This window comes from Heteronotia binoei, chromosome 21 (genome assembly GCF_032191835.1).
Source record: "Heteronotia binoei isolate CCM8104 ecotype False Entrance Well chromosome 21, APGP_CSIRO_Hbin_v1, whole genome shotgun sequence".
In the NCBI taxonomy this organism is placed as follows: Eukaryota; Metazoa; Chordata; class Lepidosauria; order Squamata; family Gekkonidae; genus Heteronotia; species Heteronotia binoei.
The window spans coordinates 125,529,152-125,555,521 of record NC_083243.1 but is presented as its reverse complement, the minus strand read 5'-3'; the positions used below and the strand labels follow the sequence as shown (position 1 = coordinate 125,555,521).

Below are 26,370 nucleotides of genomic sequence, written 5' to 3'. Positions count from 1 at the left end.
GCCCCAGTTCTCCATTTCCCTGCTTGTCAAGAGCAATGCCATAAAAGTCAGCAATAAGAAGAAAGAACACTTACAGTCATAATAGTAGAGATGCAGTTTGTCTTGCTATTGCAGAGTTGCTTAGATCAGAAAAGGGGAAGGAAAAAGCCAGCGTTCAACCATCGAGCCATTTAAAAATGGCGATTGGAACAGTGAGGCTTGGAGCGAGTGGGATCGGGGGCAGCTGCCTCTGCTGTCACCCCCATTCAACCGCTCAAGCTCCCTGCCTTCTAGGGCCCTTCCTGGGTCCCAGAGTTGACCCCTCAAACAGTCCAATTTAGAAGTGGCTCTGGATGCGCCGGTCTGAGCCACTCCTAAAGATGCGTTGCCAAAATCGGAAGTCCTAGGAGCACCTTCTTTTGGGGTTCATAGAATTGGACCCCCTGGCCCAATCCTTTCGAAACGTGGAGGGTATTTTGGGGAGAGGTACTGGATGTTATGAGGAAAATTTGGTGCCTCAACCTAAAAAACAGCATCCAGAGCCCCAGAAACCCACAGATCAGTGCTCCATTATACCCTACGGAAATCGGTATCCATAGGGAATAATGGAGTGCCCAGCAGACATTTCATCCCCCCCTCCCCCTGCTTTCTGATAACCCTGAAGTGGGGGCCAGGGCTCCAAACCAGGGGATCCCCTGCCTCCACCTGGGGATTGCAACCCTATTGGTGAGCAAGATCAAGATAATTCATAACATAGTATTCCTTATTACCATGTATGGGTATGAAAGCTGGATGATGAAGAAAGATGGCAGGAAGAAAGCAAATTCATTAGAAATGTGGTGTTGGATGAGGGTTTTATGGATACCGTGGACTGCCAGAAAAGACTAATCAGTTTAGTTATTTTAGCTTTTAGGGAGAGATCAAGCTTGATCTGATTTTGACCTCTCCCTAAAAGATAAAATGACTAAACTAAAGCTCATATTATGTGATTGTGAGAACATAAGACTCACCAAAAAATACAATAATGTTAGGAAAAGCTGAAGGCAGCAGGAAAAGAGGAAGACTGAACATGAGATGGTCTAACTCAATAAAGGAAGCCATGACTTTTAGTTTATTATTAGGGTTTGTAGAATCTTTCGGGATCAAGTGCCGTGTTCTACTGGAGAAAGTTTTCCTTCCAGACGTTTCGTTCTCAGCTGCGGAGAACATCCTCAGTGGCGTTGCAGCCGGAGCAGGTGCACAGCAGCCAAGAAGGTCTGAGCGCCTGCTCCGGCTGCAACGCCACTGAGGATGTTCTCCGCAGCTGAGAACGAAACGTCTGGAAGGAAAACTTTCTCCAGTAGAACACGGCACTTGATCTCAAAAGATTCTACAAACCCTAATGATGTTACCAGCCGTGAAAACCTGAAATCTTTGATGACTTTTAGTTTGCAAAATCTGAGCAAGGCTGTTAACAACAGGATGTTTTGGAGGTCATTAATTCATATGATCTCCATAAGTCTGAGGTGACTTGATGACACTTAACATACACACATTTTCCCAGGTAGAACATAGGGGCTGATAACAGACTGGCACTTTGGGTCAACTCAGACACTTCTGAAATTGATCCCCCAAAACCCTCCAGATGGCAACATTTGCCACCCGCCCCATCCCGTACTCACCCTGTCCTCCAGGCCAATCCACCCGGCTCGAAAAGTGGTAGCAAATGTTTGGGCTGGCCACCAGTCACCTCCTTGACATTTGGAAGGGGAAGGGTGCACATAAGGCAACTTGGCATTATGGAAGCACCAAGCCATCCCAAGCTGTTTCCGGCTTTTTTTTCCTTTACAGGCCAGCCAGAGTGCTTGTGTGCATGAGCGCTCAACCCATTAAAAAAACACAGAGCAGCGACTTTTGAGGTACCTCCCCGTGTGGAGGCGCCCGGCCACCTCATGGACAGGAAGGGGCCCTCTCACCAGGGACCATGTGGAGGCTCTGGAATTGCTCTTTTTGAGCTGTTCCACTTTTGGCCGCCTCCCAGATGCCCCAAATTGCCTGTCTGCTATCAGCCAGGGAGACCCAGTATAAGGAGCTCCTCCTACAACACATTTCTAAAAATTAGAAGGAATAGCCTTGATTGACTCCTTCCAGTTACACTGACAATATAGTTATGTGACCCAGACTGATACAATGAGGCTTGCTTGGAAACAGACAAGAGCCTAGAGCACCTCCATTCTGGTCCTCTTAAGGGTTATGCTATTTAATGTTCTCAATTGTAATAATTATGTGATCACATTAAAGACAATAATGGAAAAGATGATCAGCTAAATGAAGACATTTTAATAGGAAAACTGAAACAAATGAATTTGATTATTGAACTGCACAATCAGATTGAGATCCCTATTTTAAGATCAATATAGCAGTTGATGAGGGGAAAAAACTAAAAAGTACTCTCTTGCACTCAAATGCTAGAATTGCTATCAAAGACAAATTAGCCCTCTAAGAAGCACCACAACTGTAATGTCAAAGCTATATACAATTTTTTTTTTAAAAAAAACAAACCTCTGAATAAGCTAAGTCAAATTCTGTGCCAAAAGCAGTTGAATGAAGCTAGGTCCTGTACTTACTGTGAGTGCTGTTTGTGGCTCTGAGGGGAGAGGGGAAGGGAAAGGATCATTATTATTATTATTATTATTATTATTATTATTATAAAAAGAGTGAAGACTATTTGCAGGTGGAAAGGTGATACAGAGATGACTAACTGGAACACTAAAATAAGGGAATGGATATTTGGTAGTAAGAAACTTAGATTCCCAAAAAAATTGGCATATAATCATAAATCGGAACTTGGATGGGGAGTCCCAGATATAGTCAATTATTATGAAGCATTTCAGCTTAAGGCATTATTAGAAATAGAGAAGGAAGGGAATCAGAAATGGATAAGGTTTGAGAATGAAGCTAATAATGGGGTAGGAAAACATGGCATCTTTACGAACATGGGGGCGAAGGAACTTAATTTAAACGTGGGACCAAGGAAAAATGGGCTAAATGTCTGGAAGAAATGGCAACCGAAATGGCTGAATTGGGTATCTAGATGGACGCCATTAGAAATGTTGATGGAAGGAGATAAAGAGCATAGGTGGAGTGAACTACTTAAGGCTAAAGGATTTAGAAGGGTAGAAGATTTGTTAATACTAGATAAGCTAAAACCATTACATGAGTTTCAAGAAGTAGTAGGAATACAATACTGGCTTAAGGCTACAGGACTGTATACTAAAGTTAAGAAGGAAGTGGAGAAGAGTAATTTAAATGAAGAAGAACCTATGGAAAAGTTTTATAAACTAATGGGTAAAACAAAAAAAGGATTAGTAGGCATCCTATACAGGAGTATGAATTCAGGCAACGAAGGAGCAATAAGCTACCTTCAACGCTCATGGAGTCTAGAAGGCCAAATAACGAAACGAACAGGGGAGAAGATAATGGAAGGTTTAAAAAAAGTTAAGATATATAAGGTTAGAGAAATGGAATTGAAATTTTTCACCAAATGGTATAGAACTCTGGCCACTTTAGCCAATATGTTTCCTGGGTTGAGCCCTAAGTGTTGGCACTGTAAGAAAGAGAAAGGATGGTATTCCCACATGTGGTGGGAGTGTCCTGAGGCCAAGAAACTATGGAATATGGTAGTGGAAATGATAAAGAAATTCTTTCAGGTAGAGCCGAGAATTAACTTTGAACTAATGCAGATGAGTTTATTAGGGAATGAAAAAATAGGGAAGAACAATCAAGATTTACTAAAAGCAATGATATCAGCGGGTAAAGCAGTAATAGCGGCAGGATGGAAGAATAAAAGTAAATGGAAGGAAAGAACTTGGCATAACTACCTCTTTGATTTTGTCCAGTCAGATATAGCTGCTACAATGTCGCAAGAAAAATCATGGGAAGAAAGGAGATCAAGAATTAAAGAAAAGTGGCAGACCTATCTGAAATGGGCGAAGGAAGAAAGGAGAGTGGACATTCAGTGGAAGCTTAAAGCCCTTTGCCCCTGGCTGGAGGAAGAAAAGGATGTATAGACTAAGGGGGGTGGGTTGGGGGAAAATGTATTATGGATATCAGAAACCATGAAAAGAAACGGATAATGTATAATAACAATAAAAATATACATAGAGGAAAAAAAAAGAAAGGTGATACAGAGTCAGTATAGAGTCTGTTTATGCTGCTGCTGAACTCCCGCCCCCCCCCCCCCCATTGTGATGAAATATTTCTTTTCTTTCACAGTTGAAGATGTTTAACTGTTTTCTGTCAGGGTTTGCTTCAGTGTATAGTTATTAAATGATGTTCAGTGTTACTTAAGGAAGTATGTCTCCCACATGATATTAGTTCACACTAGATTCAACCACAGACTGTGCTGTAAATGAAGAGGTGGAATATTGCCCCATAAGGAGGAGTTTCTGGCATATTCATAATATATACACCTCACTTCTCAAACAGTAGAGGCGGGGTGTGTGTACTGGTCAAGTGCAACTTTAGTGGGGAATGTTAGTTGGAGGCAGCAAAACGGTGGCAGTGTTGTTTTTTAAGGGGGAGATGGATTGAGGAGAGGCAATAGTAATCAGTAAGGCTCCAGGAGAACATGTCAGCAGAGAACTGTCTTACGCAAACATCAGTGGCCCTCTGATGGGGCTCTGGCCTGACAGGGTTGGCAGTAGGTGGGTCACAGAGAGGCTACCCAATGACAGGGGGAGTGGCCACTCCTTTGGTAGCCACAGCTTCCATTAAAAATTGGGGATCGAGTCACCCATTAGGCTTTTATTATATCTACTAGCAGTAAAGCCCATTGTAGGAAGAAATACAACGGGCCATAGAAAAAATATTCGGAAGAGGGGTGATGAATGTGTAGGTGGCAGGAAAGAAGGAAGATAGAAAGAGACAGAGAAAGAATGGTAGGGAAAAGATGGGGAGAAAAGAGTGAGAGAAAGGCCCTTTCTCCATTCAACTTTGCTCCAGATCTAGGTGCTAGGGCCTTGGACACCCCAGGATAGCACCTGTCCTGTGCCCCCCACCTGCCCTAGCACCTAGAGGGAGTGGGTAGGCTCTGGCTGAGTCGGGCCTGCGCAGTGCATACTCAGAGGAGCAGAACTCCCTTGAGAGCACATTGCAGAAGCATTCTCAAAGTTGTGCTCAGAGAACTCAGCAGAGAACCGTCTTGCTCAAAGGTTAGCAGCCTTCTGATGGGGTTCTGGCCTGACAGGGCCAGCAGTAGGTGGCTCACAGCAAGGCTGCCCAATGACAGGGGGGAGTAGTGACAGACAGAGTGCAAGGCCACTCTTGTGGTAGCCACAACTTCCAATAAAAAAAGGATTGAGTCAACACATTCAGCTTTTATTATATCTACGAAGATTCCCTTCTCTTTTCAAAATTCCATTTAGAATGAATGTACACATGGATCAATTTTGATTATTTTTAAGAAGTTGTTGAGACAGCACACAAAATCATGATTTATAACGTCTCTATAGGCATGCCACATCCTTGTCCATATTAGGCATTGCCCTCCTATATTCCACCATATTTATTATCATTTCCTATTGTGAATTGTACAAATGTTTCTTGAAAATATCTTCTCTTTCTTGTGAAACTATCATCTCTTTTTAAGCAGTTTGAGCAATTGCAACACTTTCGAACTGTAGCCTGACTTAGCCTAGAATTCATACATTTCCCTCTATGTTTTCAAAATCTCATTCACAAATAACTTTCTTTAGAATTTCATTTCAACATACATTGTGCACAAGATAAACATTACTGTGTCTTCATTAAGATGAAGAAATCTTTGTACAAATATAAATCCAAAAAGTGCTGTTTAGGTCTTAAACTATCTTAATGGTTTGATGTAAAGCCAAATACTATCTAATACAAGGCTCACCAATCATTTCTCAAATGAGCGCTATTTCTGAGTAATGAAATATGTTCTTAGCTACTCCCCACCCTGTGACATGTACTCAAGGGTTTTTTTCTGTCCCAGAGCACCAGAAACGAAGCTATCAGCTATGCAGCACAGTGAAATATTCTATAAAATACTAAACTGAAAGGGGTGGGGGGATTGTATATGTGATCTTTTCCTGGATATTCAGGGAATGCATGCGCTACTCTACAACAGCCAACAAGCTACTGGTACCTCACAAGGACCTGGTGGAGACCCCAGATATAAGAGCTTAACAATGCAAACCTAAACAATTATATCCTTCTAAATCCATATTCATCAACAGGCTTAGAAGGATACAGTGTTACTTAGAGTTGCACTGATGCCCAAAGGATAATAATAGTTGATTTTAATGGTTTAATGGAGAAAGATTAACTCTGGTCTGATAATTTTTGTTGTCCTGGAATGTTTCCAGAAAATTCACCCCAGATTTTCCCTGCAGGGAAAAATATTAAGGGAAGATAAAGAAAAGTCTGTTTGATAAAGAAAAAGGGTATTCTCATCCAGCAGTGCTGATCATCTGTTGAGCAAGTCAGTAAGAAAGCCCCATGTACAACAAAATAAGTCTGTCTGAAAATGATTTATTTGACACTAAAACTTTTACTGTAGTTTATACATAAACAGAAAAAATACCAATGCTTTTCTTTCAATAGGGCACCTTGTATTTCATTTCAAGAAGAAATGTCTTTTTTACCATTTCACTTTACTTTGTATCATCAGTACAATAATATGGGTGCTGATATATTTCCTACTGTTCTTTCAGAGCTAAACTACGCATTATGTGAATTTATGTGCAACTGTCCTTCTGCTGACATTATTTTAACAAAATACAGCCACTGAAGTCTGCAATCACTGTGAGAGAAAAAGATATTGAGATCTGTATCATGGCATAGGAAAATGTAGCTTGAGAAAAAGGGCCTGGCAGAGAGAGGGTAGAATACTCCTTTCCAGTCTTCCTTTTAGGGTTGCCAAGTCCAATTCAAGAAATATTTGGGAACTTTGGGGGTGGAGCCAGGAGACATTGGGGGTGGGGCCAAGAACAAGGGTGTGACAAGCATAATTGAACTCCAAGGGAGTTCTGGCCATCCCATTTAAAGGGACAGCACACCTTTTTAATTGCCTTTCTTCCATAGGAAATAATGAAGGATAGGGGCACCATCTTTTGGGGCTCATAGAATTGGACCCCCTGGTCCAATCATTTTGAAACTTGGGGGGTATTTTGGGGAGAGGCACTAGAGGCTATACTAAAAATTTGGTGCCTCTACCTCAAAACATATCCCCCCCAGAGCCCTCAATACCCACAGATCAATTCCCCATTATTCCCTATGGGAATCGTTCTCCATAGGGAATAATAGAGTGCCCAGTAGACATTTCCCTCCCCACACTTTCTAAAGTGGGGGGAGGGCCTCCAAACCAGGGAATCCCCTGCTCCCTCCCTCTCTCTCACACACAAATACTTACTGGGTCTTGTTCCTGCAGAACTTTACTTGATCTGAAAACGAAAGCAAAACAAAGGGAGGGGTCGTTCTCTGAAGCCCTTCCTGTTTCCTGCTTCCTGCTCAGCCTTAAAGGCACATATTTTAAAAACAGACCTGCAGGAGCTCTAAAACTAAATGGTGACTGTGGGGGGCGGGGCTTCCCCCGCTGGCCAGCTGGCTGGGGGTAGGGAGAAGCCTGTAAAAATGGGGGATACCCTGCTGAGACCTGGGTATTGGGAAGCCTAGTCTGTGCCCTTGATAAAGTTTATATGTCCGCTACCTGGCATTACATTTTATTATTCACATGGCCCGGTCTGACAAGGTCTCATTTATGTCAAATCTGGCTCTCATAACAAATGAGTTTGACACCCCTGGTCTACACGCTTGCTCACTTTCTCAAAGAACTCCTGCAGGTCAATTTAGAATTCTGGTACAGAGCAGTGGTCATAACCACAAAATGGCTGCCACAGGAGGCACAGCCAACCACAAAATGTCAGGGAGTGAAATTATGCATAACTCTGATAGTAGCTGTTCACCATACCAGGCAAAAATTCTGTTTAATGGCAGATGAAAAGAGGAAATCCCTCTCACACTCTCAAACACACAAAGGAAGCCCAAGTGCAGGGAAGAAGAGGGGTAAATTTTCAAAAAATATACATTTACTGGGTAAGGGAAGCTAGAGAGAATAAAGTCAACAGTGTGGAAGCAGCTGTAGAGGAAACAACATTTTAATCTGTGAAGTCAACCAGCTCTCCAGTAGCCAGTAAGAAGCCTTGCTGGATAAGAATCCCACTTTCTAAACACAGCAGGCTTCAGGTTGGGTACAGTGGTTCAGAGCATCCTGTAGAAGTCACCGTGACTCCAGATTTCGCCCAAAGTAAAGCAGACTGGGGGACAGATCATTAACTGCCTGCCACAAAAATCAAAGCAATGCAGTCTTACTTGGCTGTGTGAATCCATCTCCTGTCTGGATCTAGTCTCCCTCCCTTCTTCCAGCAAACCATTTTGGTGTGAATCCAGCTCACATCTGAATATCAGGACTCTGTCAGGCTAGAAATGCAGATTAATCTAATGGGGTTCCCCTTCAGAATCAAGAATAGTTGGGGAGGTAGGTTTCCCCCCCCCCGCAAGAATCTCAGGGTGAAAGGCCTCCATCTAGACACCAGGTTAATAGTCATACTGTAGGGCCAATATTTCCCAGTAGTCCCACAATTTTTAAAAAGACACAATGGGAATCTTTCTCTCCCATGCTCTTGGCTGGACGCTTGGAGTCTGAATCCAAGGGCAAACATTTATTTTATTTTATTTATATCCCACCCTCCCCGCCGATGCAGGCTCAGGGTGGCTTGAGCAGATTTTTGCCAGTGCACTATGGGTGCTTCTGTGCATATATATTACATTGTGCAACCTCATGTGCCGTTTGTTAATAAGGACTCACAACAACCAACAAGCTGCAGAAACTGTACTGGTTATTATTGATGTGTCATTTACCAGTAACCTTAAACTATGTATTTTCAGTTCTGCCAGCAGGCTTTCTTATACATGCTCTCTTGCTGACCTCTTGTTGCAAATTCTGACAGCAGTTGGCTCTTTAAGATACCTGACCCCTATCAGAAAACAATGGCATAATATCCAGCAATTTGCAGATGTTGTCTCTGGCTGTTCCTGTCTATATTTCTTTCCACTTACAACTTCACGTTTCTGAGCCCTTCCCCAAGCGTCAATAAAAAGCTGTGTTGGGAAAATGAGGTTCACGCAGGCTTACTAGAAGGGAACAAGTACCGTACTTTCCCGCCTGCAACACTCAGGCCCGCCCTTCCTTCCAACAATGGCCCAAAGAAATCTGCCGAGTCAAGACAGGAAGCCAGATTCCTCCCCCCCCCCCCGGGGTTTCTGATTGCAGCAATTGTTGACTCGGAGACAATCTAGGTCGCCAGCTGATGGCTAGAACCCCTCGCCGGCGGCTTTTGAGGGGAGCTCGGAGGAAGCATCCGCGCTGAGGTGCCGTGGCTTCCTCAGCGGCGGCTCTCCCTGCACCGCCCTCCGCTCCCTGTTCAAATCCTCACGGCGGCGCCAGCAGCATCATCACCATCAACGGCGCTTCACCTTAACGTCCAAGCTTCCTCTCCTCGCCTCCATCGGGTGGTGAAGCGCCGTTGATGGTGGTGATGCTGCTGGCGCCGCTGCGAGGATTTGAACAGGGAGCGGAGGGCGGCGCAGGGAGAGCTGCCGCTGAGGAAGCCAGGGAGGCAGGTCATAGCCCCGGGGGCTTCGGAACATCCTGCAGGCGCCGCTGCCACAGACCGAGGCCAGACAGCCGCGAGCCAGCTGGCCCGCCTTCCCTCAGCCTGCGCCTCAACTGCACGGCATGCACTCTCGAACGGAGCCACTGCGCATGCGGCAGAAACCTGCGCATGCCGCTTGACACACGCACGCACACCTCTTTCTCTTTTTGCCTTCTGCAAATTTAGATTTGCGGCTCGCCGCGGACCCACGCTCCTTGGCACCGTTTCCTCCCTCTCCCCCCACTTCCGTTTTTTGGGGGAGCGGGGGAAGAGGCTGGAAATCCTGGGGTCCCCCGCCAGGGCGGGAGGGTTGGGAAGCCTACTTCCTTTCTTCTGCCCCTGACTGCAGCATGCAAGCTCATGACCATTTCTTGTTTCAAATGTCAGGGAAAGTTACACAGAACACTATGTAACAGTTTGCTTCTCAATATATAGAGTACCCCTCCACACACTCAGTTCTGTCCTAAAGACAAAAGAACTGAGAAATAATGGTGTCTAAAACTGTTCTGACCCCCATTTGAAGAGTAATCTTCTGCGGTTAAACTCTGACAGCTGTTAATTTACAGGTAGCACAAGCATGTTCAATTAAAAGGAATGGAAACTGGAACAGGTGAACTAAGAATTTCATGGCCTTCTCTTGTAATCAATAGGATTAAGCAGCCACTACCCAAACTTGATCATCTGCCTCAGAGTCAATGGGGCCTTTGTGTGCTGCTTACAGCATGTCAGATAACATCAGGTTCCATTTTCATCACACTTCCTCTGCCCATACTTTAAGCTAACACAAACCAAAATAAAGGTCTAATATGATGTGACACAATGTCATTGTACCTCTGTTGTACTTGCACTGGGGGATTATGGCTATTTAATCATCAAGTCCCTTGTTCAGAATTTGTAAATGGTAGATAGGGATTAATCAGACAAAAAAGAAAAGGAAGACTCTATCACTGAGTAGTCCGAGGTTACATTTTTACCTAATGTCATTGATGAGTGATCATTTATGAACTGAAAAATAGCAAACAGTTCCTTTCTCCTATGTGTGGGTTTTATTTTTGTAGCACTATAATTATTATGAATGCACGTTAACACAATTCCTGCTTTAGGCATCCCTTCCAGATAGCCATCTTGCATTTGTCTGCCCATGAGATTCAGAAAATGTCAGTTGTCACTAACTATTATTTAATAGGAATATCCTTATACATGAGGCTCACATATATTTTGTATTCTTATGAACAAAAGACAATCCTGAACAGACATGATTCTCAGAGCTTTGGACATTATTGGTATGAATAGCTATGCATTTTCCCATTTTTTCCCTTTGTTGAGGATTATAAAATGCTATGAAAGAAGGCAAGTCATCCATGATTCTATAACCACAGGAACCAGATGGGAAGCAAGCAAATCAATGGGCACGTGGAAATATTCATTATTTTAAAGAGAACTAGTACCCTTATAAAGAATTGTATGCTATGAAACTTTGAAAATTATGCAGCAATAGGATAAAGAGTTAGAAGGAAGAGATGATTGGATATCACATGAATGTGGTTACCTTGAGGCTTGACTATTGTAATGAACTTTACATGGGCCTGCACTTAAAGTCCATTTGGAAATTCCAGTTAATACAGAACACTGCTGCCCATTACTACTGGGCATCAAGTGGAAAATACACTCACTTCCATTCTGCAATTAGTCCATTGGTTTACTGATCAATTCAATGACTCTTCAGAAATTTACCAATTAGAGGAGGGGTTCCATGAGCATCACCATTCAGTGATGACACACCAGGGTTTTCACTCCGCCATTCCCCTTTCATAAATGGTTGTCCAAATGTATCTAGCTCATCGATCAGGTTGTTTTGTTAATCCATTGAAGGTGTCAATTCCTGTGTCCAGTTTTAAAATTGGAAACTTTTTGAGAGATCAAATGCAACCATTAGTTGGCCTATGATCAGTCATAATAGAGGTAGGAAACACTGATGTAAAAAAGTTCCATCTAGGAGTGAGGGGAATCATACAATAATTAATTCAGAGGCTATTCAATGGGCAGGAAAAAAGAACATTATTGGCCACCCATGTAATCTAAAACCATGACAGTCATAACATGGCAAATAGGCAATCATGATGTTTAACCAAAGCAATGTATACAATTCAAAGGTGGATTTTATATGTCTATATGGTATATGTGATAAAATACAAATACAATTAAAATAATGCAAGGAATCCATCGGCAAGCCAGAATTAGTATTATATGCGCTGTAATTGGATTTGACAAATATTATTTCTTTAAGCCACATGGTAGTAAATCATATATAAAATGCACATGGTTTAGCCATATTTCAAACTGAGAGATAAGGGGCATTACTGGAGAGAAGAGACAGTAGGCATGGGACTTTAAGATGTATTCAAGCACAGGACTGCAGTCTTGAGCTAATCTAGGCTACCTACATAGATGACAACTCATGACGTAAAGGATTGTAGATAAAGATAATTTACAAGCAGAATAATTATTTTGAAGCAAAACAGAAGAGACATGGCATATTCAGTCCCATTTCAAGACACGAAATTCAATCCAAACATAAAAGCTACAAGATACAGCTCAACCAGGTAGATACAGAAATGCTGTATCAACACATAGGGAATTAGGTTATTGGACCACATCCATCACAGCTTCTTTTTCCAAAAGAAGAAAGAAATCAGTACTAATGAAAAGTATCTATATAAAAATGAAAGGCTATTAAAGAATGTGAAAATCAAAGCTTTTCTTTCCAGGGATGGAAAAATATAAATTGTCTGAAATCAAGTTTCCTGCTGGGATAAGAGTACAGGTTATAAGAATGAATAAAACCAATGGGAAAATGCAGAAATGACCTTGGCCTACTATTATACAACACATTTACAGAAGAATGAAGATGTGCTGACAAAGAACAGGAATTGTTGAAGGCAGCTTTGCTGATAAAACAAAGAATAAACAGACTATTTTAAGAGTCACATACCCAGTTAGGGAAGACTGGGAGGAATAAAATTGCATAGGACAAAGACCCTGCTACCCTGAAAGAAGGAAGGGACTACAGGCGGCTAGTTTTGTGCAGCTTGGCTGGGTGCCTCCCACCATTCAATGGGGCCCATGCATGGGTCATCCTCTAAACAAGCACTCACACAAGAAACAGCCTTTCTGTTCATGCTGCTGCATTATTTTAGGTTTCTATCTTATGACCCAAGAAACATTGAGTATGCACAGGCAGGCAATAGAAAGGGGAGGTTGTAATGAAAATGAAACAGCACATAAGTAGAATAAGCGGTAGGTGACTGCACCCAGAAAAATTACTTTTGCAAGATCCATTTTTGTTACTAATTTCAAATATGCTTATGTAAACTATCTGACAGTAGAAGGGTGGTTCCCATACTTGTGCACTCTGGTTTTGTTTAGAGACACATCCAACCCTGCTTTCTGTACATATGAACTACAAAGGTATTTTTAAAAAAACAAAACAAAACACTAATGAAACCCAAAGCAGTTGGAGTCAGGAGTTACATTGAAAAGAAAAGGTGCTTTGTCTAGTGCTTTTATGAGAGATTTTAGATATTGGTTGATCCTAGGTCCTGGATCAACAGTGCTGTTTCATACTGAACAGTGACCTGTTCAATATCCCTGATCTCTCACTAGTTTGCTGAATGAACTGTGTGTTTAATGTTAAGAAGGGTTAAACTATAGCATGCACCCCAATCACCTCTTGTCTGTTTGCAGAGCATGTGATCCACCATTATATCAGTACTATGTAGGCCAGAGGAGATCTTCTGGGTGGTCAGAAGCCTGTTGGGATATGGCCTGCAGGAGGAGATGTACTGCTTGTGGGTCAGCTGCAACCATTTTAACCAATAGTTGCAGATGAAATCACTTGCATCTGTGTGTCTCTCTCACACACAGATAGTATTGCATTGTACAAGTATTGTGTAAGTAGAGAGAGAAAAAGTGAGAGAGAGAAAGAGAAAGAGAGAGAGCACCTATTGGAGAGGCAAAATGCACCCTCCCCCAAAGAAAGGAAAGAAATGTATTCTAAGGGAGGCCAGAAGAATAAATAAATAAATAAATAAATAAATAAATAAATAAATAAATAAATAAATAAATAAATAAGAACACAAATAAATAAATAAGAACACAAGTGTGCAAACAATCAGATAAACTATGATGAAACAGAGCCAGAGGATTTAGAATCACAGAGTTTGAAGGGACCTCCAGGGTAGGGTTGCCAATCCCCAGGCGAGGGCAGGGGATCCTCTGGTTTGGAGACCCTCCCCCCACTTCAGGGTCATTAGAAAATGTGGGGGGAATGTCTGCTGGGCACTCCATTATTCTCTATGGAAACTGATTCCCATAGGGTATAATGGAGAATTGATCTGTGAATATTTGAGGCTCTTGGGAGGCCTTTTTTGTGGTAGAGGCACCAATTTTTCAGCATAGCATCCAGTGCCTCCCCCCAAAATACCATCCATGTTTTAAAAGGATTGGACCAGGGGATCCAATTCTTTTTGCCCCAAAAGAAGGTGCCCCTATCTTTCATTATTTACAATGGAGGGAAGGCATTTAAAAGGTGTGCAGTCCCTCTAAACGTGATGGCCAGAACCCTCTTTGGAGTTCATCTATGCTTGTCGCCTTATTCCTGCCTCCATCCCCAAAGTTTCCTGGCTCCACCCCAAAGTCTGCAGATATTTCTTGAATTGGACTTGGCAACCCTACTCCAGGGTCATATAGTCCAACCCTCTGTACAATGCAGAAAACTCACAAATGCCTCCCCTCTCACCCTCGTGACACCTGCTTCATGCTCAGAAGATGCCCCCCTCCAGGATCCCTGGTAAAACTGGTCTGAAGAAAAATTGCTGCTTGACCCCAAAGTGATTAGCAACATTTCCCTGGGCTAAATCCCTCTGTGTGGGAACGAAGATTTATGCCTGTAGATATACATAATCACCCAGAAGGATTAAATCAAAATAGTTTCTGGCTAAACATTAGGAAGAACTTCCTGACTGTTAGAGTGGTTCGTCAGTGGAAAAGGCTTCCTTAGGAGGTGGTGGGCTCCCCTTCTTTGGAGGTTTTTAAACAGATATTAGATGACCATTTTACAGCAATGCTGATTCTGTGAACTTAGGAAGATCATGTGAGGGAAGGCAGGAAGTACTTAGTTCTCAGTTTGGTGTAGTGGTTAAGTGTGCAGACTCTTATCTGGGAGAACCAAGTTTGATTCCCCACTCCTCCACTTGCACCTGCTAGCATGGCCTTGGGTCAGCCATAGCTCTGGCAGAGGTTGTCCTTGAAAGGGCAGCTGCTGTGAGAGTCCTCTCAGCCCCACCCACCTCACAGGGTGTCTGTTGTGGGGGAGGAAGATAAAGGAGATTGTGAGCCACTCTGAGACTGAGATTTGAAGTGGAGGGCAGGATATAAATCCAATATCATCTTCTTCTTCTCCACAATTCCTTAGAAAGCTGTTTATGAAGCCACCTTGGCTTCTTTAGACTCCTCCTCATAGAAATTGTTTGTGATTGTGCCTTCAATATTTCGCTTTTAAGCAACTCCTACCCCTCTTGAACTCCCTTCTTCTTAAGTATGTTTGGCCATGGGATTCTACCCAGCATAACTTTTAGTTTTTCAGAATTTGCTTTCCTGAAGTCCAACCTGTATGTCTGACTACATACCGCTTTTCACTTCCCCAAGGCTGTAAATTCCAAAATTACAGGGCCACTACTACCCAGGGTACCCACTACTTTCATCTCATCAGCCAGTTTTTCCCTGCTGGTGAGTATCATGTCCAAGATAGCAGATCCCCTTGTTTCCCTCTCCACTTTCTGGAAAATGAAGTTGTCAGCAAGACAAGTCAGGATTTTATTTGACCTTTTATTTTTAGCAGTGTTGGACTTCCAACAGATATCTGAGTAATCAAAATGCTCCATGACCACCATGTCCCATCTCTTTGAGAAATTTGTAATCTGTCCTAGGAATGTCTCATCCAAATCCTCTGCCTAGTTGGTGGTCTATAGCAGACTCCTACCATAATATCACTATTATTCCTTACTCCTTTTATTTTTACCCAAGGATATCTCAACTGAACTTCCATGCTCAGAGTCACGTATTTCCTCACAAGTATATACCTTCTTTACTTATAATGTGACTCCACCCTTTCTTATTTGTCTGTCTCTTTTAAATAAGTTGTATCCCTCAATCCTAATATTTCAGTTGTGAGGGTCATCTCACAAAGTTTCAGTAGTGCCTATTAGGTCATAGTTCCTTTCCTGTATTAAGACTTCCAGTTCCTCCTGCTTGTTTCCCATACTCTGCACATTAGTGTAGAGATATCGGCAGGCCTTGAATTCAGCAGCAGCTCACAGGAGCGCAGCTCCTGAACCTTCCTGATGGTTCCCCCTCCTCCTCCCCACCTTGTCCATTGAATAGTAGGTGCAGCTGCATAACAATCCCTGCATGAGCTCCACCACCTATTTTGCTACAAAACAACCCCTGGACATCGGAATTCAAGTTTTATGTGCCCTGATGTTTTAATGTCTGTACTTAACTGCAAGTTAATGTTACCTAGCATATGTGCTACTCTCCACAAAACTTGAGCATTCTTATCACCTGTTATTGGCATTGTACTAGGCTTTGAATTTTTGTCTCACTCTCCCATACAATTCAGTTTAAAGCCCTCGTTAATTTTGCAAGGCTCAAACCATTTCCCAATAGAAGAGCTTCATCTGGAAAGTGAAAGCCATTATCTAAAAATCCAAGCTTCTCCTAATGACACCATCTATGTAGCCAGTCATGTATTTGTAGTATTCTTCTTTCTCTTCTTACTAAAGAACTGACAAAAACAGCCTGCACTCCCTGATACTTCACTTTCTTATCCAGAGTCACATAATCTGTTTTAATACATTCTGAGCTGTGTCAGGCAGTATCATTTGCTCCCACATGGATCAGCAAGAAAGGATAATAATCCATGAGCTTGATGAGTCTTCCTGCTCTTTCAGTCACATCCTGGATCTGTTCATCTGGTAGACAGCATACTTCTCGAGATGACAGGTTTGGTCGGCACACTTTAGCCTCTACCCCTCTCAGTAGGGTATTCCCAATTACCAGCACACACCTTCTCCTATATTGGGGAGCAGAAGTTCAAGTCCTCTCTTCCACAGGGGCCTGAGAAATTTCTTTCAAGCTTCAAGAGTTGCCTGTCCCTACTATTTCATCCTTCCTAGTCATTGCAGGATTGATTGTGATCAACTTCTTCATCAATACACTTGTTGAAACTGGCATTATTAACTCTGTGAGAGTTATTGAATGTTTGCTGGAAGTTCTGTACATCTTTACCACTTCAAAGGATGCACATGGCATTACAACATAGGTATTTATGTTTTTAGTACAGGATCACTTCCTTTTTCATTTTCAATAGAAATATAATTATTTTTGTCTCTTCTTCAGTGTAATTCAATACACATTTACCCAGAAATAAAACAAAGTTTGAGTCCAGTGGTGTATAAACTTTTATGTGCATGTACCCACCTGAGTTCAGAAATAAGTCACACTGAGTTCAGTAGGAACTAACTCTCAAGGAAATATACACAGGATGCTCTCATTTTTATGGCTGAACTGCAATGGGATGAGATAAGAGCAGGACTTTTTTGAGCAGGAAAGCAGTTCCGGCTAGCTTGTTGTCAGGGGTGTGTGGCCTAATTTGCAAATGAGTTCCTACTACAAAAAAGCCTTGCATAAGAGGCAGAAAGAGATGCATTTATGGGCTTCTTTCTTTTTATTGCTACCAACAAGGCTTTTTATCTATCCATGCAAGCTCCTCAATTTACAATATTGCCTTTTAGCTTTGGTGTTCATGGTGGGCTGCTGAGGGAGCAAAGGTGGAAAATATCAGCCTCCACCAGGACCTTCAACTAGCAGCACCTAGGAGCCAACCCTAGAGGACAATTATCTCCAATAACAGAAGTACCAAAAAGTACCTATGAGTTGTTTAGTAAAATGAATGATTAAGTAATAAGCAATGAGACAGATAAGTAAAGGGATATGTTGACAAAATCAGAGAAAAAGGTTAAAACTGGAATATTCATGAATCAGACTAGATGTAGTTTTATAAGGGTAAAATGGAAAGTACTTGAAATGTAAATGATTTTTAGCTGTATAATTATACATGTTAAATAGGCAGCTTTACGCTTCTTGATGTGATAATATTTGGGACTAATGAACTGTAAAATGATGATCAGGGAAGAATCCAAATGAATGGGAATGTACTAGTACTTTTTGTTAAAATTGACACCAAAATGTTTCCAGAAATTTAAACATTAAAATATATCTTATTAGTTATTAAGCAATGGTTATATATTTTCTGTGAAGCTTGGGTAATGACTATGAAAACTTGTCAACAGAATCTGTTTTTTACAATTAAATTTCAGAGGAAATTAATATCCTCTGCAATAAATATGATAAGTTGCACCTGGAGGATTCGAAAGAACTAAGAGCTGTTCTTGTTTATTAGTGTTCTCTTCTACAACAGTGGCAGATACTGGCATGCAGATTGTTTTTATACTTCTTCCAAGAAAAGAACACAGACACTTTTAAAAAATGTAAATGGAAAAATACACACACATAGATATGCATAATAATTAAAGGTAAAAGCATGAGGCACGCAATTCAACTAGGGGTGTGGATAGAGAGTCTATGATGAAACGATATGTGTTTGCAGGTGGTCAGAAGCCTATTTGGAATTCCATGTACCCATACATCACTTTGAATGTCACAATGGAAGAAAGGTGGGCTATAAATGCAATAAATACTTTCACTTCTTAAACTTAAGAAAGAAGCTTGAATTCCCCTCAGCTGTAGTAATCATTCAATAAATCTCTCATACATCATTGCTGAGTGTGTTTATGAGTAATATTGAACTGAATATTAGTTATAAATCGGAAAGTTTCAAGGATTGCAGTATTTGGTTGAAAATGTATAGTTCATAATACTTTAAAGCAAACAAACAATTCCCTTTTTTCAGACTTTTTTTGTGGAAGAAAGCAGACCATGTTTGTTAATGGATGAATTGTCCAGGTCTCCTTTAATCAATCTCTTTATCTGTTATGTGTTTGACAACATTTCATTATTCTGGTTTAAGTGGGTGCACATTAATCCTATCCTTTGAATAAATAAGTAACCCTTTTACTTATTCCCTCACTATGCAATAAAATAAAATCTTCCTCATAGTTTTTATACACATCTTCTAACTCTGTTTCACATTATGTGATCTCCATTTTCTTTGAAGCACTGAAAACTTTCTTTATTCCCTAAAGTTTCTCACAAAAGTATTTATCTTTGTATTTTTATGAAAAAAGATGTAACAAAAAAGAATGCCTGCCCTTTTTGAGTACACAAAATCATTATTTTGAGTTTGAGTCTGATTTTACAAAATTATTATTACCAACAAGGGCCAATACATCACAAATGATACATCTTGGAAACAACTGATCTCAAAGCAGAGAATGGTGTGCAAATTAAGAGACTGAACTATGAACTTAACTATTTTTACCAGGACTACATTGTTTACTTCAGCAGTAACAGATAATCTTTTCCAAGAAGGGTTGATAAGTTCAGACAAGTATTACAATATATTAAGAAGACAGATCTAATTTCATAGGATCCAAATGATCAAAGGTCAAAACAGAAACAAGACGGGACTATTTACATTATACATATGTGAATCTAGACATGTGGCCTAAATGGAAATAATATACCCTTGGGTACTTTAAATAAAAGCATGTGGTTGAGTTACTTATCAGGGAGCAATAAAAGGAGAACGCTTTTGATTCTGTGCCTTGTCTGTAGGCCTTCTGGTAGCAACTAGGAAACATGATATTGAAGTAAATAGACCTCTGGTCTGATGCAGCAAGGTTTTTTCTAATGTTCTTAAGTTTAAATAAATGATCAAAACCAAGGACTTCTGCTAGTAAATAATAAAATAAAGCCCAATCCAACAGAAGAGCAAGCTGCAGCTCACAGAACTCTAGCATCTTGATGTCTATGTGTGTTCAGGTAACTCAGAGATATAGGATCAGCAAAGCATGATTAAATGATGTGGAAGGTTACAACGAAGAAGCACCAACAGAAGATCCAGGGCCAATATAAACATTATTTATCCCAGGAGTGTACTCTGGTGGAAATTCTTACTAGTGCCTGCCAATTCTGCACAACAATATCAATGATGTAAAACTCCTTATCACTGCATAGTCTCCAGTGCTTCCAAATTCTCCTCACTACTGGCAATAACACTGGCATGCAGTTGCCATACATCCTGTGAGCTGTCCACCAGATAAGGGGATTTTTTTTTAATGTTATACTTTCTGGTAGAAGAGTACCTGAAAAAGTAGAAAAGTAGAAAAGAATTCTGAAATTCTCATTTATCTGAATTTCTCTCAAAATACTAGAATTCTGTTTCTTCCACAGGACCAAAGCTTTATGCATTGGAACAAATGGATTAAAGGGACCCTCCATATTTTTATTTCTGAATTTTGTATAGAGCACTGTGTATGTATTGTTGGCTGGCTCCTATGCACATTTTCTGACAATGATTTGAATACATGCATTAATAAACATAACCCATACAAAAAGAGGAATCTTGAGGTGATTGTATGCATGAGTACACTAAGATCTTTTTAATGCCCAGGAGCAAGCATGTTTATCTGTAAATATCCATCACTAAATTCTGTAGCAATCAAATGAATTATGACATCGAGTGCAATTTGCAAAAAAAATTAAAACAATGTGTACATGTCCATTACTGACATGAGAGAGGAAGGGTAAAGATGCAAATGAACTAAGGAACTGAAAGGGAAGATAACTGTGTCCTCATATGGAAGAGAAATTGATTCCCCCCTCCCCATACACATAGTATTAGCTTCCATATTGGAAAAGTTTTTCACTTGCGAGGCTGAAGGTGAATCATTTTTGAATCTATTCCATAAAATCTAAAAACAATATTAATCGTACTATATAATATTGTGATCAGTAGGCACATCTGATATAACTTACATCAGACTTAAAAGCATATCTGACATTTTGACATCTTCAAATAATTGTCATCTTGAAACCTGTGATACTTATTGGTTTTATGATACAATACTGAGTAGAGTCATACCTTACTAAATGCACTAAGTTTAATGGACTTTGGGTCATGCTAGAAGTGATGTCATCACATAAGAACATGAGAAGCCATGTTGGATCAGGTCATGGGCCCATCCAATCCAACACTCTGTGTCACACAGTGGCCATAAAAACCAAGTGCCATCAAGAGGTCCACCAGTGGGGCCAGAAGCCCTCCCACTGTGCCCCCGCAAGCACCAAGAATACACAGCATCACTGCCCCAGACAGAGTTCCAACAATACACTGTGGCTAATAGCCACTGATGGACCTCTGCTCCATATGGTTATCCAATGCCCTCTTGAAGCTGTCTATGCTTGTAGCCACCTCTACCTCCTGTGGCAGTGAATTCTATGTGTTAATCACCCTTTGGGTGAAGAAGTACTTCCTTTTATCAGTTCTAACCTGACTGCTCAGCAATTTCATTGAATGCCCATGAGTTCTCATATTGTGAGAAAGGGAGAAAAGTATTTCTTTCTCTACCTTCTCTAACCCATGCATAATCTTGTAAACTTCTATCATGTCACCCCGCAGTCAACGTTTCTCCAAGCTAAAAAGCCCCAAGCGTTTTAGCCATTCTTCATAGAGAAAGTGTTCCAACCCTTTAATCATTTTAGTTGCCCTTTTCTGCACTTTTTCCAATGCTATAATATCTTTTTTGAGGTGCGGTGACCAAAATTGTACACAGTATTCCAAATGAGTCCGCACCATTGATTTATACAGGGGCATTATGATACTGGCTGGTTTGTTTTCAATTTCCTTCCTAATAATTCCCAGCATGGCATTGGCCTTTTTTATTGCAATCGCACACTGTCTTGACATTTTCAGTGAGTTATCAACCACGACCCCAAGATCTCTCTCTTGGTCAGTCTCTGCCGGTTCATACCCCATCAACATCACTGGGCATGTGACTATTCACTGGTTCAGCCCCTTCGCATCAACTGGTGAGACTCCCACTGGCTCTCAGCCTCATGCTGGCAACCCTTCTTATATAGTTCTGGGTGAGCTGGCTGGGTGAACTGCTGTGAAGGACTCACATAGGCCTTGGGTTCTTTTCTTTGTTTGTTCTTTACTCAAGAAAGCCCTCAGAATAGTCCTGAATGATTGCAGCATCCTACAGAGGATACAGAGAGCCCCATGGCACAGAATGGCAAGCTGCAGTACTGCAGTCCAAGCTCTGCTCATGACCTGAGTTCCATCCCGGCAGAAGCTGGGTTCAAGTAGCCGGCTCAAGGTTAACTCATCCTTCCATCCTTCTGAGATCAGTAAAATGAGTACCCATATTGCTGGGGGTAAAGTGTAGATGACTGGGGAAGACAACGGCAAACTACCCTGTAAAAAAGTCTGCTGTGAAAATGTCGTGATGCGATGTCATCCCAGATTCGGAAACGACTGGTGCTTGCACAGAGGACTACCTTTTTACAGGGAACATATTTACACCCCAAGTCACAGAAGAATGGAACAAAGTTTGTGTAGGAGTATTAAGACAGTAACAACTGATAACATATGAGAGGAAAACTGAAAGCTTCCATTCGGATTTCAGTAAGCAATCACTGAAGTTATCTTGTGCATAAGTAAGACAGAAAGTTCCAGTACTCCTCTTAAGTTTTTAAATTGACTCTAAAGGTCCCTAATTACAATTTCTAACCATACCAGACCAGGGATCTCTGCAGTCTTCAGAGATAACTCCATTTGACTAGGTAGGGGAATTCTCCTCTCACTAGAAGATCTTTCCCCTGAATGGGAGTCTCCATCTAACTACCCACTCATCCATGCCACCTTTCCCCAATTCTCCTTTTTATTTTTATGCATCTTTTAAAGTGTTTTATGTGCAAAGAGAACACAGATTTTTGTTTGATTCCCCAAAAGACATTTTAATACAATCCATCCATCCTGGAGAGCCAGTTTGGTGTAGTGGTTAAGTGTGTGGACTCTTATCTGGGAGAACCGGGTTTGATTCCCCACTCCTCCACTTGCACCTGCTGAAATGGCCTTGGGTCAGCCATAGCTCTGGCAGAGGTTGTCCTTGAAAGGGCAGCTGCTGTGAGAGCTCTCTCCAGCTCCACCCACCTCACAGAGTGTCTGTTGTGGGGGAGGAAGGTAAAGGAGATTGTGAGCTGCTCTGAGACTCTTCGGAGTGGAGGGCGGGATATAAATCCAATATCTTCATCCTAAAGGGGCTTGTGGGAGTGTGAATAGAAAATGAAATTATCTTGCAGGACAAGTTTAAAAGGACTACAGAAGATGGCCCAAAACAACTGGTTTTGCAGCTTTGTTGGGAAACAGAAAGCATAGGTTTAAAGGGTACTTGAAGTCCCTTTAAACCCTGCTTTCTGCCCTATGCATGAATCTCCATGAACTGCATTAAAAGTCCATGCAAGTTTGTGATGGTAGACCATAAACCATGAAGAGAGCAAAATTCATCATGAATTTTATTTCATGGTTCAGTTCATGCTCATCCCTACACCCTAAGAAGCTAGGTTGGTGGGCTTATGACTGAAATAGCAGAATAGAAATTTGAAAGGCAGCACAAACAAAAAAATGTAGACCAGTGGCCTGATCCCTTACAAGGACAGTCAAAATCTAGTAGCAGCATACAGAATAAACTAGATATAGTTGTAGCATCATTAACAACAGATTTTCCTGACATCACATCTCTCCTCTCTTTAGCCTGAGCTTGGCTCAGCCATTATACCACCAGTGTGGTTGCCCTACAGAGGTAAGCAAACTCCGTGCATGTTTTTCCACATGGGAACCCATGGGTTGGACAGTGAATAATGTCAGTAAATACATCTCACCTCACTGCACTTCAAAGTTTGTGCTCCTCTGACCAAAGAGTAAAACACACCTCAAACACCTTCCCACTTTTGACTTAGTTAACCTCAAATACTTTGAAAAAATACTGTTAATTTGTACACACAAGAAATAGGCATCTGATTAGATATAATCTTTTTAAAAAAAATCAGTTGTTTTCCCATCTCAATGGGACTTTGAAGTGCTAAGTGCATTTTTGTAAGTCAACTTGATGGGCAAACAGCCTCTGATAACTTTGTACATTAGAATTTTGATCAGTGATCTCATGTTTCAGTCTTACTATAGAGAAATCCAAAGACTTGTTTCTTATACAGTTAATAATTCATTATACTACAAGATTTTACCCACAAGAAAGTTACTCACTGACAAAGCAGGCACACATTGCCATTTTTAAATATCTTTGTACTGTTAGCATCTCACATATACCATGGGTCCCAGGCTGAATCTTTGAGCAATGAAACATATAAACAGCTGCTTTTTATCAAGTCATTCTATTGCTCCAGTACTATATACACCAACTGGCACAGGCTCTCCAAGGACTCCAGCAGAAGTCTTTCCCAGCACTGCTGCCTCAGGGCAAAAGTATACATGACAATAAGGGACCAGAAAATTAGAATGGGAAGAAGAAATAGCACAGCTACAGGTTGACACACACACAAATGTGAGGGGCTGCTAGGATTCCTAGGGCATCTATTTTCCCTTCTCCGCTATTTCCACTTTCCCTTTCTCTGCTGCTTTCTCTCCTTCCCACCCACCAGCCAACCAACATTTATCTGCTCACTTGTCTTCAGCCTTCCATCCTGCCAGGAACACTATGGTCTGATTATAAAGAACTGACCTTCAGACTAGGTCCAGTTGTGTGATGCTGGCTTCCAGGTCCAGTTGCATTGTGGGCAACCCACAAAGACTTGCATGAGGCACTTCCTTTTCCCTTGTTTCTCCTTCCCTACATTATTTCACTTTCTCCTCCTCCTGGAAACTCCCATAGTCTCATTTCCCCCTGCTTCCTTCTTACCCACCCAGTAACCTGCCTTTTATATGCCCACCATCTTCACCTCTTGAAACTCAGAACCCTATGCTTCAGCAGAAACTGAAAAGAAAGCCTCTCTCCTCATCGTTTTAAAGACCTTGTTGAATATCTGAAACACTTGTTGGCAACAAATTATCTGCTGTTTGTGTGAATACAAAGTCACCTCAGTTTTATTATCTGTTCACCTCACTCATCCTGCTCTTGACTCCACCTGACCTTTTTTCCTCCAAGTTAAATAAAATATATTTGGAGTTTTGGAACTTTCAAAAGCCCCCCCCCCCATCTCTCCCCTCCCCTCCATTTGTCAGCAGGATAACAAGTTTCATGAAAGAATCAGAGATTCACCAAAGAGATCTTTTAGTGCTTGGTAGTGTATTCCTGCTGTCTGAAACCTGAAGAGTCAGTTAAACTCAAGAAAGTATAATGGAGTATTTAGGAAACACATTAACAAAAGTCTCTTACAGATTCTAAGACCAGAATCTCACAGATTCTATGACCATGTGAAAAGTTTAAAATTCTCAATTTCTGGAAACATGTGAACTGTAGTTACCTCAGAGTTCTTATTTATTTACCTCAGACATTTTCCCTATGATTTCACCTGACATTTTCATCTCTATGTTGAATAAAATATTTTGTTTACTTTTGAATGTTATAAAGCCTGTCATGTGCTATTTCAGAAGTTTAAGTTAAGAGGGTGATTTTGACTCATTTCTCAAGATCCTGGGCTGAGTCAGCATAAAAAATACAACAAAGTGATATGATAGGACAGCCATAGATCTTCAGGAAAGAAGAAAATAGATAAAGGGGCTGCTCAGTTGGAAAGGGATGAGAGCAAACCGGGGGCTAAAAAACTGTGAGCTTACTAATGCTTAACTCAGCTTAGAGGGAATGCTGGTAACAGGTAAACAGTGTATGGGTACCCATAACACACTAAAGTTATGACTTTACACATTAAAGAGGTCAGCTGAATAACAGGATTTATGAAGGAATCAGAGAGTCACCAAAGATGACTTTGGAGTGCAGTGAGGGAGGCTCAAAGAAACAAGATGTTATATTAATATTTATCAGGAAATTATGCAAGCCACAAATAGCAAAGAGCTAGTATTTGAAAGGAATCCTCATATTTTATACTCCAAATAGAACATCAAGCTATCCAATCAGTGGCAACAACATGGTCTTTTCATTATCCATATTCTAATCATAACCAATAAAGATTTTAGAAATGGAATTGAAGAATCTGATATGGCATTTAGTGGTTAACATAATCAAAACCATTAATATAATAAGAGAGCAAAAAAGAAAAGGAAATTATGTTTTTAAATCATTGTTTTAAAATTTGGGACCCATTTAATTGCCTCAAAATTTTATACTATGGGTGGGATCCAAAGCAAATGGAATGAGTTAATGGAAGTGACACTTAGCACATCAGTTTCCCCTAGCAAAATGCAGCACAGAATTTCTTTAAAATATGTATTATTACATGAATTTACTTATCAGTTAAAATTCTGCATCAACAGACACATGTGCAAATATTCTAAACTTCTTAGTGGTATGATAAAGTTATGAATACCACTCCATCTCCCTTTTAACAATTATACATGCACATGATAGAATGGCACTGTGTCTGTGGTATTTGATCTTTTTTTCAGTCTCTAGTTTACTGC

At 41.0% G+C, this 26,370-nt stretch overlaps 1 protein-coding gene across 3 annotated transcripts in view; it reads right to left on the bottom strand.

Moving 5' to 3' along the window:
• LUZP2 (leucine zipper protein 2) overlaps window positions 1-26,370 on the bottom strand; it is a 783,128-nt gene that overhangs the window by 302,755 nt on the left and 454,003 nt on the right. The gene's annotated exons all lie outside the window — the stretch shown is intronic.